The 16106-nt window shown below is 42.6% G+C and overlaps 1 long non-coding RNA gene across 1 annotated transcript; it reads left to right on the forward strand.

Moving 5' to 3' along the window:
- Window positions 1-1696: 1696 nt before the first annotated feature.
- Window positions 1697-14496, forward strand: LOC111694418. The gene is made up of 2 exons (XR_002763627.1): window positions 1697-1854; window positions 14058-14496. It is a non-coding gene; the product is annotated as an uncharacterized LOC111694418 (long non-coding RNA).
- Window positions 14497-16106: the final 1610 nt, after the last annotated feature.

Genomic DNA, 16106 nt, shown 5'->3' on the forward strand with positions numbered 1-16106 from the left:
GCAATATAACTTTAAAGATCATAGAATAAATCCTAAAACTTTTGATCTTAAATATTGCGTAGCTGTCTATCTTTCAAAATCACTGCTCAAATATTTCAAAAAACCCTTAAACTTGGTGAAAAAAATAAAGTTCATTTTATAATGGTTTAATTCGATTCATAATTCGAAATTCCTATCAATTGTTTACAATTGATAGAATGCCATGGTATCTTAGTTGAAAATACTCAACCTAATTGTTAGTTAAAGTAATAAAATTTAGGATTCAAAATTATTTCGTCTGTAAAATAATAAACTTTGTAAAAATGTAGAATTCAATTTTCATTTAGACTTTCATAGGAAAAAAATAGAATCATCAACTGTTGAAGGTATGGTTTTTTAACAAACTCGCATTTGGCTAGTGCCGTAATCCTTCGTTTTGCTACAAAACCATAACGACACCTGTTGAGAAATATACTATTTCATTTTCACCATGTAAATGCGATTAATCGACGAATCTCAACGTTTTTGGTCTTCGATTGAAGCTCAACTACTTATCTTTCGAAATCTGTGCTCAAACACTTAATTGATTACTTAATCATTTAAAAAAAAGTCGAAATATACTAGTCACCTCAATGGACAAAAGTGTATTTTAGACCCATCACAAAGCTACCTCTATGAGGAAGCAAAAGTTACATTTGACAATCAACATAGTATCGAAACTAATATAATTGTCAAAGGTTTATCTCAATATTATAGCACAAGATATAATTATCCTCATTTCAAAATCAGCTGGCCAATAATTAGGTACTTTAGTAATTGATTCATTTACCTTAAATATAAATTTATTATTAGGATTATGTATTAGAATTATTTAATAAAAATTATTTATTAGAATCGAAGCCAATGGCTACGGCGCTTATCGTCTCTGTATGCCACGGCGACGCTTCGATATTATACACGCGCAGTGTCGACTAAAAATTCTCTCACGAAGATAAAATCGCGTGTTATAGAGATTCAAAAAGAGCGTACAATTTTACTAAGATATATTTAGCGTAAGACATCCGCAAACGATTATTTGACAAAAAAGCAGAATTGGTCAATAATAACGAATTTGTGACGCACAAGTATAGTATGTTAGAGTTTGAAGCGTCAGATGGTCACGAGTGACAATTTTTCAATTTGAAATAACAATGCCGAAAGAGCAAGGAGGCACTAAATCCAAGGTATGTGCTCGTAAAGCCGGCGCTCGACGCGACACAGAGCGCGCGCGCAGACACGAAATATCCTTATACGTGGGTAGCTGCGTATGTGTATAAGCTTTTTAAAAAAGTTACGAGATGCGATGATCTTGTTGGATACATAGCCGCTGCTGCAACATTTGAGTTTTTCGCGGCCGCCTACTCGCGCTTTCTCTTGCTCGCCGTGGAATCGTGCAGGCGTATTGTGTCCACTCACCGCATCTCTTCGTAAATCTCTCGTGTATACGGATCTGAATTCTTTCTCCGATACTTGCGCGAAACTTGATACTTCTCCAACAATGCCTAATTATTCCTCGCCTATATTATGTATTTATTGTTCAATGTTGCCAGCTTATAACGTATAGTAGCAGGCTGAGATTGATCGACTCGACTGCCAAGCTTTCTGAATATATGATTGAATATTTAATTTGACTCTGTATTTAATGCTTTTATTGTGCTGTTGTAATTGTTACAGTTTGTCGAGTTGGGTATAGTGACGAGCATAGAATCTAACAACAAGCCTGTGGAAACGGCACGCAAAGGTCAAGAAGTCTGCATCAAGATCGAGCCCATACCCGGCGAGGCACCCAAGATGTTCGGTCGACACTTTGACGAGACTGATATGCTTGTCAGCAAGGTGCGTATCATTGAAAAAACTTATTCCGACTGTGCATTATACGCGCGGCCTTGTACTAGTCGACTATAACGAGTCAACTCGTGATCCTCCCTCCGTGAAATAAAAATGAAATAAAAGTGCAATCGCGCATAATTAGAATTGTACAGAAGGATCTCCGACTCTTGTCAGACTCTCGTCTCGGCGACCCATTAAAGGTAATTAGGTCGGCTTTCTAAACGCAATGAAATCAGCTGCCATTATTGCCGCTGGCAGTGCAAAAGGAAGGAAAAGTCGGGAGTTTCCGCTGTCGGCTGCAGCCGCGTATCATATCGGTAGCTCGCGAGACTTTTCGTTATATAAGCAGTGTACGCCAGTGGCCTGCACTGCGCCGTGCTGCTGCACTCGATGCCTATAATTATCGACGTGCCATTCGCCATAATGATTCGCTTTCACGCGTATCGAACGCCAGCAAGGACAAGCTGCGTGCACGGCTCTACCTCTCGCTAAAATACCTCGCAAAAATTTCCCCCTCATCCCGAGACTTTCAACTACTGTGTACCGGTCGAACCAAGTCCAAGCCTTCTTCGATCTGCATCGATATATTTACTTCGTTTCGAAGCTACGCCCGGTATCCAAGTAGTTTTTATTGAAGAAACATTATTTTAAACGGCCAACGGCAGCAAAACTCGTAGTCAGTAAGTCCCTCTTTGAAGCTTTCGCGGCTTTGAAACTTTTAATGGCTCTAACTATATGCGAAATGGTACCTTGTCAGCGCGGATTCACTTTTTGTCCCTTTGTCCCTCCATATCTGTCTCGCTCTCTGTTCAAGAGCACCTGCGTAAGTGAGCGCAAGTAGCGAGAGGATATAGCTCTCTTTTTTCTCCCTCTTTCTCTCTCTCTCTCTCTCTCGGGCGCTAAACAGGTTTTTTCCCTTCTGCCGCCGTCTCCGGTCTGCGTAGCAGTTATCGCTTGGCTTGTGTGCCGTATTTAATAAAAAAAAAATGCCGTACAACCAACGAAAACTCGAGTCGATGAAAATCTGAATGAGTTGAGCAGCGAGTAATAAGAGAGAAAGAAAGAGAAGCCAGAATCGATGTTTTTTTGTCATAACCTCGAACAAACTTTATAATTCGTGAATATCTCGTTCGCTGCTATGCGAGCGTTTCCATTTGTACAAATGATACATTGCCCTTTTCGAATCCAATATCGTTCCTATGAATCCTTTTCTTTAATCAAATTTCCATTTGACAATCAAATATCTACGTAATTATTTTGGATATTGTCAATATGTTTATAGCTAGAGAGGCAAATACACACTTAATGTAAAATCTCTAATAATAAATTTGAGGATGCGATTATCGAATCATGGAGCTTATCGAATATCGAATATCGAATCGAATACCGAATGATGAGTCGCGCGAAGCGCGCTGAATGTCTCTATGAATTGAAGTATGTATATCGATATCGAATCAAAATCGAAATGTATAATCGGCACCGATCAGATTAAAAAGATTGTTAATAAATAATTCGTTAACCTGATCAGTCAGAATCTAATCTAATCTAATTAATATAAGAGCCATTGCGATTATAGATCGAATTGAACCCTTTTAGAGCCAACTTCATGTGAGTACAAGAAATATTTTAGCGTCATCTATATACGCCCTCTGTAGTTAATATTATCTTTCATATATTAAATTACATACTCATAAGAGTTCCGCGTAGCGCGCACATAAAAGTCTAGTAAAAAATCAAATAGTACATAACCCCAGGCCGAGGCGAAGCCGAGGCCGCAAAAGAAGTGCATAAGGGATTTCTTTTTTGGCGGTTAAGACTACATACGATATTTCATATTCAGTATTCCCATAATAGAATTTCGCTCTCTGCGCAGGCGAAGGAAAGTAGTTGCTTACGGGACGCTGGTAAAATCATTTATAAATAAAATATATCTATGTCTCATAGCAAAATGATGCTACTGTGGATTAAGAAGGATAGGACTTGATTTCTGCTTCGACCATCCATACAATGAAAATAAAAAAAATCACATTTAACGAAGACAATTTAAAACTGAACACGCTTTAAACCCCAAAGAGTTGACATTGGTACTTCTAAAAATTTATTCCCGAGAAACGTTCGCCAGAAATTCTTTTCGAGACCGTACTTAATAGGATTCAAAAGAGTAATTCGTAAACACTACACTTGAAAGTGTTGCGAACGCAGATTATTTTTTTTCTAAATTGACAAGGGAAAGTAATTTATAATTTGGATTGTTCTTTTCAAAAACGAGCAATCTGCGTTCTCATGAGCGTTGAACAACGTGAATCCTAGCGTTTTATCACAAAGAGTTTTACGTGAACATGTTATTTATTTTAATGATTTTAATGGTGAATGAGCTTTATTTTAATGATTTTAAGGTAGCTACTGTAGAGCATTTTAGATAAATATTCAGTGAAGATTCAGAAAACTGGATTGAAATTTTGATTTTTGGGCCGACTTCGATATCAGCATGTAGAGTTTTAAATTGTTTTCGCAAAGTGCCATCTTTAGCCAAAGTTGATTTTTATTATTTTTACGCAACGGGATGCGAATGTAGCGTCATTCAGAATTGTGCTCGAAAGAGGCATCTTGCTGGTTAATAAACTGGAAATAGCACTTCATTGTACTGCTCTGCGGTGCAACTTCGTGTTGCTAAGAAGTTTCGATATGGGATCATAAAACCATATCCAGCAATAGCTCGCATTTCTGCTTGAAAACATCTACTGGGGCTGCAATGTCGATTTTTGAAAACTAGTAACTTTCAGGCGCGCTTCGTGCGCTTAATTTTTTCAGTAGGTTTTTAAGAAAGTTACTATTTTGACCATAGGTGTCACTTTATTGCTTTTCGTCTCGAGGTATAAGTAACTCGACCAATCACAGGCCGAATAGATTGGCTTCACTTTCAAGTCCATCATTATTTTAAGTGAGGAGGATCATTTCATACGTATTTCATTGTTTTTCAATTAATCCCTTGTCAAAGAAGATCATTTATAACGAAGAGTATGTCATCATGTTCACTTAAAAAATGTTGTACCTCCATTAATGATTGACTCATGAAAAAAACAATAAAATAGTTGGCTTATAATTTTAATAAATTTGCTTAAAAATGCGCGCGAAGCGCGCTTAGCGATAACTAGTGAATGATAAAAAAAAAGCAAATAACAATGATCTCAAAGAGTCGAGCTATAAAAATTGGTATGCAAAAATAGAGCTAATTGAGGTACTGAGCTGTTATTAAGATAAGTTGAGAGTTGCCACTGCTTATACTTGTTCAGTACAACTAAAGTAACGGATCGTCGTGTTTGCAGCTGCCGTACGTAAATGCGAATATATGCTCTTATATATATACGCAACACACATACATACATATGAGCTTGTGCAAGATATACGAGAGCTATGAGCTATTATAAGCGTGCAGCTGGTATCACACATCATCGTTATCCACGCCACGTATCCACGATAACGGAAACGCGTAAACACGACTCTACATGCGCTGCCGCCACCGCTATATATATGCGATACATCCTACCTACCTCTCTTTAAATATATTATACACACATACATACGTGCTATATATGTGCGTTTGCACCTCCATACGCCGCTACCTGCTCGGCGTTTCCATTTTTTCTTCTTGCCATCTTTTTTCCGAAGGCATAGACGTAGGACACACACGTATCTACTGCATCATCGGAATTTCCGATTTCGCCAGATAATTGAGAGAACTTTTTCATTTATCCTGAAAAGTAAATAAAAATTCAATGCAAGTCATATCGATACGACTGCTCTCAACTAAGCTCTCCTACTCGACTATACATTCTAAATTCTAGATATTCCAACGACGTTGTTCTGCGCCAAGGAGGTTTTGATTCGTGATTATCGATGGTTAGGGCATTGTGTCCGAGCGCGGTTTCGCGTGAAAAAATGATCGAGTCGTCGAAGCGATTAGACGAGTCGAAAGGAGCCAGCTGGACAGGCTCCGTTGAGCTCATATATTTTCATCGTACATTCTAAATTAGTGTCCTAAAAAGGGTACGCTAAACTATCTGTTGTTCTGTCCATTGCTGCGTATACCCAGATAGGTCGACGATCTGGATGAAATGAATGTTGTTGCTTACTTTGGCAGTTGATCTGTTGCTACTGCCGCTCTGCTCGCTGGACTTGAATCGAGTAGAAAACTGGAGCTATGAAATACAATTATTGCCTGCGTTAAGATATCTGCATGCTCGATGCAGCTATCCAAAGCAGCAGCTCAGCGTGGCTATGGCTACGCTTGCAGTACGTATTTTTGTATGTGTATCGGTTAGGAGACGACCGGATTGGATAGCTGCGTACGTGGCAGCTCGGCTCGACCTCGAAATACGATTCTCGATACGATACGTGCGCGCGCTGAGTCTATCGCAGCTGTATAATAATGCATAAAATATACCCATAATATGCTGCCTGGCGAAAAGCGGCGCACAAGTCAGCAGCGTAGAGCAGTAGCTAGCTCACGTAAGCGCGTAGCGAGTCAAGTAGGAGGCAAGTAGTCGAGTGGACCATCCGAGGAGTAAATCGGTCGGGCCTGCGCGCATACAACGATCGCCGAGCAAGTATCGTGTACGAGAGTATAACGGACGGGAAATTCCGATATTTTTGGTAGCGCACGATTTTGGAGGCACACAGTGATATTCTGCAAAAGCGAGTACGACTCGATTAGAGTTTTAAGCCACAGTTGAAGGAGATGGTACGTACGCATAGCGTACGTGTGTCTGCCGAAGAGAACCGCGCACGCGTCGAAACGTGACCACGAGCAAACTATCGGCTTACAAACGTGCTCTGAAATTACTCTCCTTGCACGCGTAGCTATGGATCGGTGGATGGACGTCCGCTAGTCGACGATTCCACTGGATCTTCCGAGGCCTAACAGCATCCGTACTAGCTGCAGAGCGAGCTCCTGATTTTGCCGAGGGCTGATTTATTCTGTTGTTTGGGGCCAAAATGTCAGCTGCCCATGTGCGATCCGCTCAAGGCAACGCGTCGCTTTGACATTTTTCTTTTTTCAACGCAATCGTGCACTCGAGGAATATATCGATGTATATCCTTGCTGGCACGTAGCTAGAATCAGGCCTAATTTACAGCTGGGCAAGCGGCTCGAGGCGACTCGACTGCGAGCCTACAATTTTGCACGCAACTATACTCTCGAGGTGTGAAATAAAAATGGCATCGCATAGCTACGCAAGCGAGGTGAGCTGCTGCAGGCCAATCAAAGGGGATCGCGAGACTCGGCCAAACTCGATTACGATGTATAGCTACGGGCTGCAGCAGCAGGCAGTAAAGCTCCAAGCCCGTCGGTAAAAATCCGGAAATCTCGAGTCGATGCACACGAGTGTCCGTGGAGTTGGGCGCGCGCGTGTGCGAGCGGATGCTCGTCGCCCACATGCATCAGGGCAATTTCTACAGGCACGAATCGCTGGGGAAGGGAGAAGCGGCGCAGCAGCTCGGCTCGAGCAAGGTCACGCATCGCGCGACAAGGTATGCAGCAAACTGGTTCGCTTGGACGCGCTATCAACGATGCGCGACTCAGTTCTGGGCCCAAGCGCACAGGGCTTTCATTGAGAGGAGAGCCGCGAAAATCCGCCGCTCTATGCTGCACCATCATCTCGGCTGATACGTGGCTGTCGGCTCGCCATAAGTAAACGGAAACGAGAAAAAAACAAACAATTTAATCAAAATATGCCTTGTTTTGGCCAAATAATTAAGTAAACAAATATAATAAAGGAAAACAAATTGGACAGAAATATTGAGAAAGGAAGTATGGCCAGGTGAAGTTGAGGCTAGATAATGGGAGAGGAGAAAACGTTTTGCAACGGAGAAAACTTTTGCGCGGCCTAAGCCTGCGACCAGCGCGTAATATCGTAAGGAAGCGTACGCGATTTTGCGGACGGGCAGGAGAATCGCGAAGAGGGGAAGCGTTTCATTGAGCGGCTGAATCGACCGAACGAAACCAGGGCATACAGGGGCTCCGCTCGCTCGAGCGTCCGACGCCGTCGTTGTCGCCATTCAGCTCGAACTGGAGAGCGAGTCGGGTCGACGGCCGCAGCTTCCGTCCCCGCTTGGCCAATAACTTGCACTTCCTCGGGCGCAAGGTATACTACGCACGGCGGCTCCCCTTCCTTGCGAGCAGCTATTGCTCCTCTCGTCCCGTATCCCGTATGCAGAGCTGTTGCGCGCGTAACTGCGATAACTGCGCGTCGGCTGGCACGTATCGCCGCTGTCGAGCTCGTCGTCGATCGCGATATTCTCGAAACGCGCGTATCGCTGCGTCGCTCGTACCGATCATCTGGCCAATTATACGTGGCTCGACGTCCGGTCACCTCGACGTGCAACAGTCTCTCTGCCTCTCCGCGCCTATCTCCGAGCTTTATCTTTCATATGCTTTGACTCTTGCGACTCTTTCGATTCGATACAAAGGTCGACAGCAATTGTCGAGTAAGATGCAAGAAAAAATAACGAGGTCGTTGCAACCAAACGAGCGAGCGTATTGAGCTGGCTGGCGCGACTTATCGGGAGATACAGGAAACGGGCCTACCATCGCCGGTGTAAAATGTCTCATGGGAGAGTGGTCGAGCTTTTTCAGCTGCTCTTGCAACAAATAATACTTGCCTAGCTTACGAATTGCAATTGCCATATCTCATCTGTACGAATTTCATTTCATTTTGAGTTCGTTCGTATAGTGCAAGCTGACAGTCTGCCTAAGCCCACCTACGAGATTAAGACACGTACGCAAACTCACCAACAAGAGATAGAGAGGCAATAAGAACTCGCTACTGCAAACAATCCATAAAACTAAGAGTACAATATTATGGGTTATAGTCAGTCAGTCCGCGCGTAATTGATTTCCCCCCGAGCTGCATACGTGTGTGTGCGTACAAGCATGGGGAGGGATGGACGCATCCATCAGCGAGCTATCTAGCTGCAGCTTTTTTCTGTACGACTGGAGCGGAGATGTTTCCTTTTTTCCTTTTTTTTTAGCTCGACAAGGTCTCTCCATGCTCCATCCACGCGCATATACCTATAGTGGAGCAGAAAAAACCGGCTTTCTTCTCAATGGCTCTCTCTCTCTCTCTCTCTCTTTTGCTCGAGTGGTTCGCTTCGCGTGGCTCATTCGTAGCTTTTCATGTTTTCTGTACGACAGCAAAGTCGATCGCACTTGGTAGTAAGAGTTACGTAAAACAATCGTTAAATATTCGATGTTTATCCACTGGCGTTTTTTAATTCAACACAAATTGATAGAAGAAACGCCAAAAATATGTTCGAGCTCTATTTTCAAGGATAGACAAATGTCCAGATTTAAATTAGATCGCAGGCACAGAAAATGCATCCTGCAAATCGTTTCGATATCACTTACCGTTTGTATTACCCTCACTGCTCTTACGTCCGAATAATTTTTGCCTTATTCAAAAAAAAATTGTTGTATCATATTGAAAGAATTTGAGTCGATCTACGAATAAATTTTTATTATTCATGTACGCTCGTTTTTCGTTTGTACAAAAAAATACTGTGGTTTATTCGAGTCGACCATTGCGTACGACCTTGCGGCGAATGAACACTTTTTCCAAATACCATACAAACTGCTATTGATTTTCAATTAGAGTATGCTCATGAAAAGTCTGAAGGTGAAATTCGATCAAACTGCGCTCTCAACATCGATGAAAGTTGCCCTTACAAAACTTCGTAATAACGATCGAGAGAAGGACTTTAAATCAATTTCATATGAGCCACGAGCAATCGCAAGTGAAAATTACCTCTATAGCAATTCGAGTAGAAAGCAGATTGATTTCATATACGCAAGATATTTATTCGCAAGTGCAGTACTACGTCGAAGAAAAATACTCATCCTTGCTGCAAACGAGTGAAAATGGCAGAAGAAAACAATTAGTAAGATTTTGAAAAAAAAACAATACAAAGTACTGATACGTCTATTTTAACATTTTATTTTACCTCGATCTACGGCAACTAAATTGATACTGAACAAAAATATAAAGCTCCCAAAACGATAAAGAATAAACGTAATTGCCACGACAACTCTAATTGATCGCGTGAGAAATGGTGGTCTGACACCCTCTCCTAAGACTTGTATATCTTTTTAGCAGAGCCGTAGCTTCTGATATCTCGCCATTAACTTGGATTAAATTATCAATGGAGCCATTGCCTGCGGTTAAACAGCCAAAGTACCATTAGTACTACAAAAGCACCAAGTTCACATCTTTGGATTTTCTTAGTTAATTCGGTGCACTTCATAGCTCAGTTCTTTGATACTTGAATGTTTTTTCTCGAGTAGATAATCGACAAATAATCGGACGCGAGTTTCGAACTGTCAGCAGAAAATTATTTCTCTCACGGCTCTCGTTTTTAGTTGAACATGGAAAATTATGAGTACCGAGAAGATTCATTGATTTTGAAAGATCGACAAAAGCGTCTTGTCAGGAAGTATCTGAAATTTCACGAATGTCAATCTTATCGGATATTTTTTGTACCGAATGTAAAAAACAGATGTTGCGTTTTGTCCGCAACGAATGTTCGCCTATCCCATTTGCTGTGATTAATTTTAAGTAGTTGGTATCCATCCAATTGAGCCACTCAATGGGATCGTTTTTTCGATGATCGCTCGAATTTTCGGTGCGAACGAAAGTAGGCGTAGCGCAGTTTTACAATCCTATGATGTATATCTCTTGTTGAATAGATTCAAGTAGACGCTAGTTTCCGTAGAAAAAACTCACAGTCCTGGAGAATTAGCGGCAAATTGATCCACACCGATTGACTAAATGGTTACCACTTGTTGCTTCTTTCATTTATTATCATTATTTACTTTTTTTGTCTTGTTGCACAACACATAGAGACTGAATCGACGAGTTGCTTGTAGTAAAAAAAATGTTGTCCGATGTATATTGTGTGCGATCGCGACGAGAATTCAATCAATCGAAATGAAAAAAAGAAGCAGCTGGAACTTCTTTGGGAGGGATTGTCCACGTTGCAGCAACCAAAGGGAGAAAAGAAAATGAGAACGACACGTGCATTGTCATTATAAAGTTACGTGTCTTTTGCTCGCTCGCGTTGACATTCTCGAGGCGTAGTCTCAGTGGTGAGTCCTGGCGAGTTCGAGTATGAGTATGGCAGCGGGGCGGAAGCCGCGTACTCACTGGCCGAATAATACACGAGCTCGCACACGTACGACGCTGCACAAAAGTCTGCATAAGGGTCGTGTCTTTACTGCTGCTGCCGATGCTGGCGTTGTTGTTGTGGTATACAGCAGTTGCCGGAAGCGGCGCTCGTCTGTTCCCACGGTTATCCAAGGCGCACGGGCCGATCGGGGCGCAGCGGTAGTCGGGCTCCTGGGCCCCGGGCGCGTGTGCACGCATCGACGCTTCCTCTCCACGCGCTCGTCGTGTGCCCACCGAGATTTGGTCCGATTCCTGCTCTAGCTTCTCGCGCGATAAAACGACGCGTCGATCGCTCATCCATTTATCGTGTTCGAGACTCGAAACGATTGCGGCTCGAGCTCGTCATTGTCGATCGCTCGTCGAAGAATCAGCCGACTATTGCAGCTCGCCTGCACGACGATCCAAAAGAATCCCCTTCGGGAAATCATGGCCAGCAAAGTCACCGAGAGCAAAAATCCAAAGCTATGTAGTAGCTAGTGTTGGCAAAAGCAGCTTTCTCTTTGCTCCTCCCTTAAATCCCTCTGATTTTCAATTCATCGAAAGCCTAATCCAGCTTATTTTTTCGCTTGCACGTAACGAAAGACTCAGAGTTGGCGAATCCGAGGCAGAAATACATTATAACGTGAATTACCGCAAACCAAGCTATTGAATCGGAAGTGCCGAGCATATTACATTATCTTGACGGAAGTATTATACTTTCGGCTTGTGTATTCGAAAGTAGGCCCCCGAAACGTATGTTTATTTACCTTCTGATCCAATGAGCTAAGCTGGCCCGGGTTTATATAAATAAATTTGTTTGTCCTTTTAATTTTTCCTTCTTTCGATTTATGTATCAAAGGGAAAAGGACCAGAAACGTCAATAAAATCTTTTATAGTAGAAAGCAATTGAAAATCCTAAAATGAAAATTGATAAAAAAATTGTCAACTCTAAAGAAGGCGATGTTGTAAGTTTAGCAAAGAGCTAAATGGAACAACGGACGAATGAAATTGTACAGAATCAGCAACAAGATATGTATCCTGTAATAAATACTTTTAATCATTCGTTAACCTGACATTGGAGAAAAAGAATTGGTAAAGCGAATGCAGTTGAATGAGTGCAAGTAGAGGCAGCACAGAGACTAGGCTTTGGGTGCATGAAAGAAACCGATAACGTCTGGCTGGATGCTGTTACTGCTGTTGCTAATGGCGCATTTATGCAGTGCATAAAGCGATTCAGTCCGATACTCGAGAAAATCCGGTGTCATTTGCACGCATACATGGAATAAATTACAGGCTTATGCATTCGAGGCCTTTGATATTCACAGATATATATGTAGGAGAGGCTCGAGTAGATGCTTGTAATAACAGTCGGAGGAAACAATTTCGTACGACTGGCTTTGGTCGTCATCTCATCATGGCGCACATTGTGCGCTATTACAGCGCAAGGGAGAATGGACGAAAGGGAAAAACTGAGCGTGTATGAATGCACGCGCGTACGCACACGTGCAGAGCGTCTATAGAGCCGCTACAGGAGGAGGCGACTGCACGACAGTCGTGACTCGACACACATACAGTAGACATTGTGTCGATTCATGAATGAAATGGAACTTCCGGCTCGCACTCGCGGAAACGTTTTGATAGAAAGAGAAGAGAAACGTGTGGCGATGCTCGTTGTGACGCTTTCGAAGTGCACTCGTAACTCTCGTGTCCGTACTCAATGCATGTATCTCTGCAGATTACGTGTATCTTTGCCTAATACCGTCCAACTCCCTTATGAAAGGATGTCTGCAATTGAATCGGCAGATATCTTTCACGATTTTACTTTGGCATTTTTCCTCACTTTTTCTGCGATCGCCTCGGAACATTTTGTTATAATTAGCAACGCGTCACGTGCAATATCCAACTATATTTACATCGATGTTTGCTCTGCGAGTATGTGTGCGAGGCAAGGGTATGTACATAGTAACGGAAACGCCGCGACAATCGATTGAAATACGCGTAAACGCTATTGTGCTCAATGATATTGGTCGTAATTTTTGAAGGCGTCAAACCGACAAAAAAAGAAAGCGTAGACGCGTCTAAAAAGATATGGAGAATAGAATAGAAATGTGATATGGAATATGGAAATAGCTTGGCAAAAGATCGGTGGGCTGGATCTAGTCTCTGGCTCGCGTTATTTTTATTGTATATAGATTTTGCCGATTGACAAAAAGAGCAAGTGAGTGAGTAGTGAGAGAGAGAGAGAGAGAGAGAGAAGCAGTGTCCGGTAGCGAGAGCGCGAATTACACGATGAATTATTTCCTCTTGGTCGGAGAGAAAGCCGCGTCGTCTGTGGCACGCGCACCCCTTTCCTCGCGTCGCGTGGGCGGCTTGCCAATATCGTCACGAGCGCCTTTGCTCGAGTCTCTCCGAGATACACGCTTCGATCGCTTTCTATAACGCCGTCCACACACGAGTGTGGGCGAACGAGCATGAATGGAACCAATGAGCTGTGTGTGTGTGTGCGTGTGTGTGCGTGTGTGCGTGCATGCCTGCCTTCGGACTCGAGACCAGCTATACGTACTGTACTTATCAATAAACTACAGCTATACATATAGACGCCGCTTCAAATATGTGTGTGTGTGTGTGTATATAGCAGCTTTCGCCGCACCCGCGGAAGTCGTAGTGGTTTCGTGCCTGTCTATATATACATTGAGATGTGCTAATGGAATTGGATTATGTACGCACACATAGAGTCATAAAGGCCTCGTGGGCGACGTCCACCGAGATTGACTCGCCGTGAATTAGCTCGATTATCTCATTCGCGTCGCTTCGTTGCCCCCAACTTTTTTCGATCTGACTTTGACTCTGACTCGAAGAGATCGTCGTTGCGGCACGATTGACCTGTATGATTGTTTGTACTTCTTTGACAGACCGAATCACATATTATTCACCTTTTCCAAATATCAATACAATAAACTCGTCGTACTGTTAATGGTGCAATTGATAATAATGAATGATTTTGTTTTACAGATAACCCGACAGAGCATCGATGCTTGCAAAGAATTCTTCAGGGAAGATCTCGTCAAGAACGACTGGCAGTTGATGGTCGAATTGAAGAAAACCTTCCAGATTCTCTAATTTTTCATATAATTTCATGACTGCGTGAAAATATGTTTGTCCGTGTATTCCTATGCCCTCCTGTATTTTGTTTTAACTATTATTTGTTGCCTATTAGTGCGATCGAGACGAAACAACATTTTGTACTAATTTTGTATCGAGAGTACCACTGATCTAGAAATTAGCTCGTCTAACTTGTTGATTTCTTCAATAATCAATTGAATTTTATTAATGTGCATATATAAACAAAAAAAATGAATTATTTATTATACGTAACGACATTTTTCAACGTGTACTGTATACTGGTACAGATGGTAAAAGGAGTACAATAAAATCATGCAAGACCTTTGAATCAAGTCTATTATTATTTATATCAAGTCACAACTAATGCCATCGACTAAATATTGTAACGAATTTCTAAATGTCTTAAGCGTAAAATAATATACTGCTCGGCAGCGCTGAAATAATTAATGAGCGGCCGTTGGACAAAAGCAAAAGTAGATCAACGACGGCTTCTTCTATATTTCATACGAGTTTTTCGCTTCATAAATCAATTTTCAAGCTTGTATACGCGCGGCAGCAGCTGCAGTGATAATTATCGCGAAAACGAGTCAGAAACGCAAAGTATACTTGCCAATAGGGATGAAAAAAAATCATTGATATGTTGTAGCCGGAGCCAGAAGGAGCGAGTCCGGAGCTCAAACTAGGCCCGAATCGGCCTAGATTATGCCGATATCGTTGCATCCCCGTTGCGCAATGAATTATTAGAAATTTAATCGCTGCCTATTGCCACGATCATAGCAGCGCTACAAGAGCAGTGGAGTCGACGTAGCCGAGCGAGTAGTCAGTGGCTTGCGTAGCACAGAATCCGTAGGTGCGCCAATCTCGTTTCAACGGAAACCGGAAGCAAGTCTTTTTGCCTCTTTAACAGACGTACTTTTGCGCCAACTCGTTTGCTATCTTTCCCTTCTCTTTGGTTTATGTATTCTCTATATATTATGTACTTTGGCGCTGACTATTATCTGCGAGCGTGTACAAGTGCAGCCGCCGCGGTGAGAGCTAGAGCGCGCGATATCGAGTTTCCCCGCTCTTGGATTAACGCAGCGAGTTGGATTTTCGCCACTTGGATAAAGGCATTGCGCAGAGACGCGAGAAAAACGAGAAGAGTAGCGAAGAAAAAAAAGTATCTCATTAGGAATAAATAGTCGATGCTAGTATAGCTGCAGGTTCAATGAACAGCTTTAGGGAGAGCAGTGGGTGGGAAGGCGATTCGAAGCAACAAGTCTGTAATATAGTTGGGTCTATAGCCTCACTCGACGGGAGTCTGGGCGCGAGGAACGCGTGGGCTCGACGTACGCGTGTCATCGATCGTTGTCGCGAGCGTCTTAGCAGCTTTTCTGGCTCGAGCAAGCGCCGAAGGTACTCGCGGGTCCTCACGACGTACGTGTCGACGACGAGCCATCGCTTTGAGAAATCCGTTAATTACACTCGGCCAACGATCCGATCCGATCGCCACGTTTTCGTCTCGGAAGTAGAAACGAAAATATCATGGATCCAGCTGAATTTTGCTTTTATTCGTTCTTATATCAGCGTCATTTCGCGCCCAAATAAGTCCATTAAAATTCGAGGCTCCAATTGATAAAATCGATCGAGCATCATTTGGAGCTACCTAGTGCTGCGTCGAAAGGTAAGTTATCGATTTTACAGAGGCCGCGCATGATCCAATTTTCATTCATTCGTTGCATGAATGATAGTTTACTCGTGGCGTAGATTACGCACTCGTGGCTTCTAGACTTTATTCATAGTCTTGCTTTGCCTTGGACTTTTTACGAAGGCGCACACGAGAGCGTGAAAACACGATACGTTACGCGAGCTCTTTACGCTTCGTCTGTGCGCGAGTATCGCGTGTTTTATTACCTCACTAGGAAGTAGGAAGTCGTTGCATCATCGAGACACTCGACC

Source organism: Trichogramma pretiosum, unplaced genomic scaffold (assembly GCF_000599845.2).
Source record: "Trichogramma pretiosum strain Unisexual culture from Peru unplaced genomic scaffold, Tpre_2.0 scaffold8, whole genome shotgun sequence".
Taxonomy (NCBI): domain Eukaryota; kingdom Metazoa; phylum Arthropoda; class Insecta; order Hymenoptera; family Trichogrammatidae; genus Trichogramma; species Trichogramma pretiosum.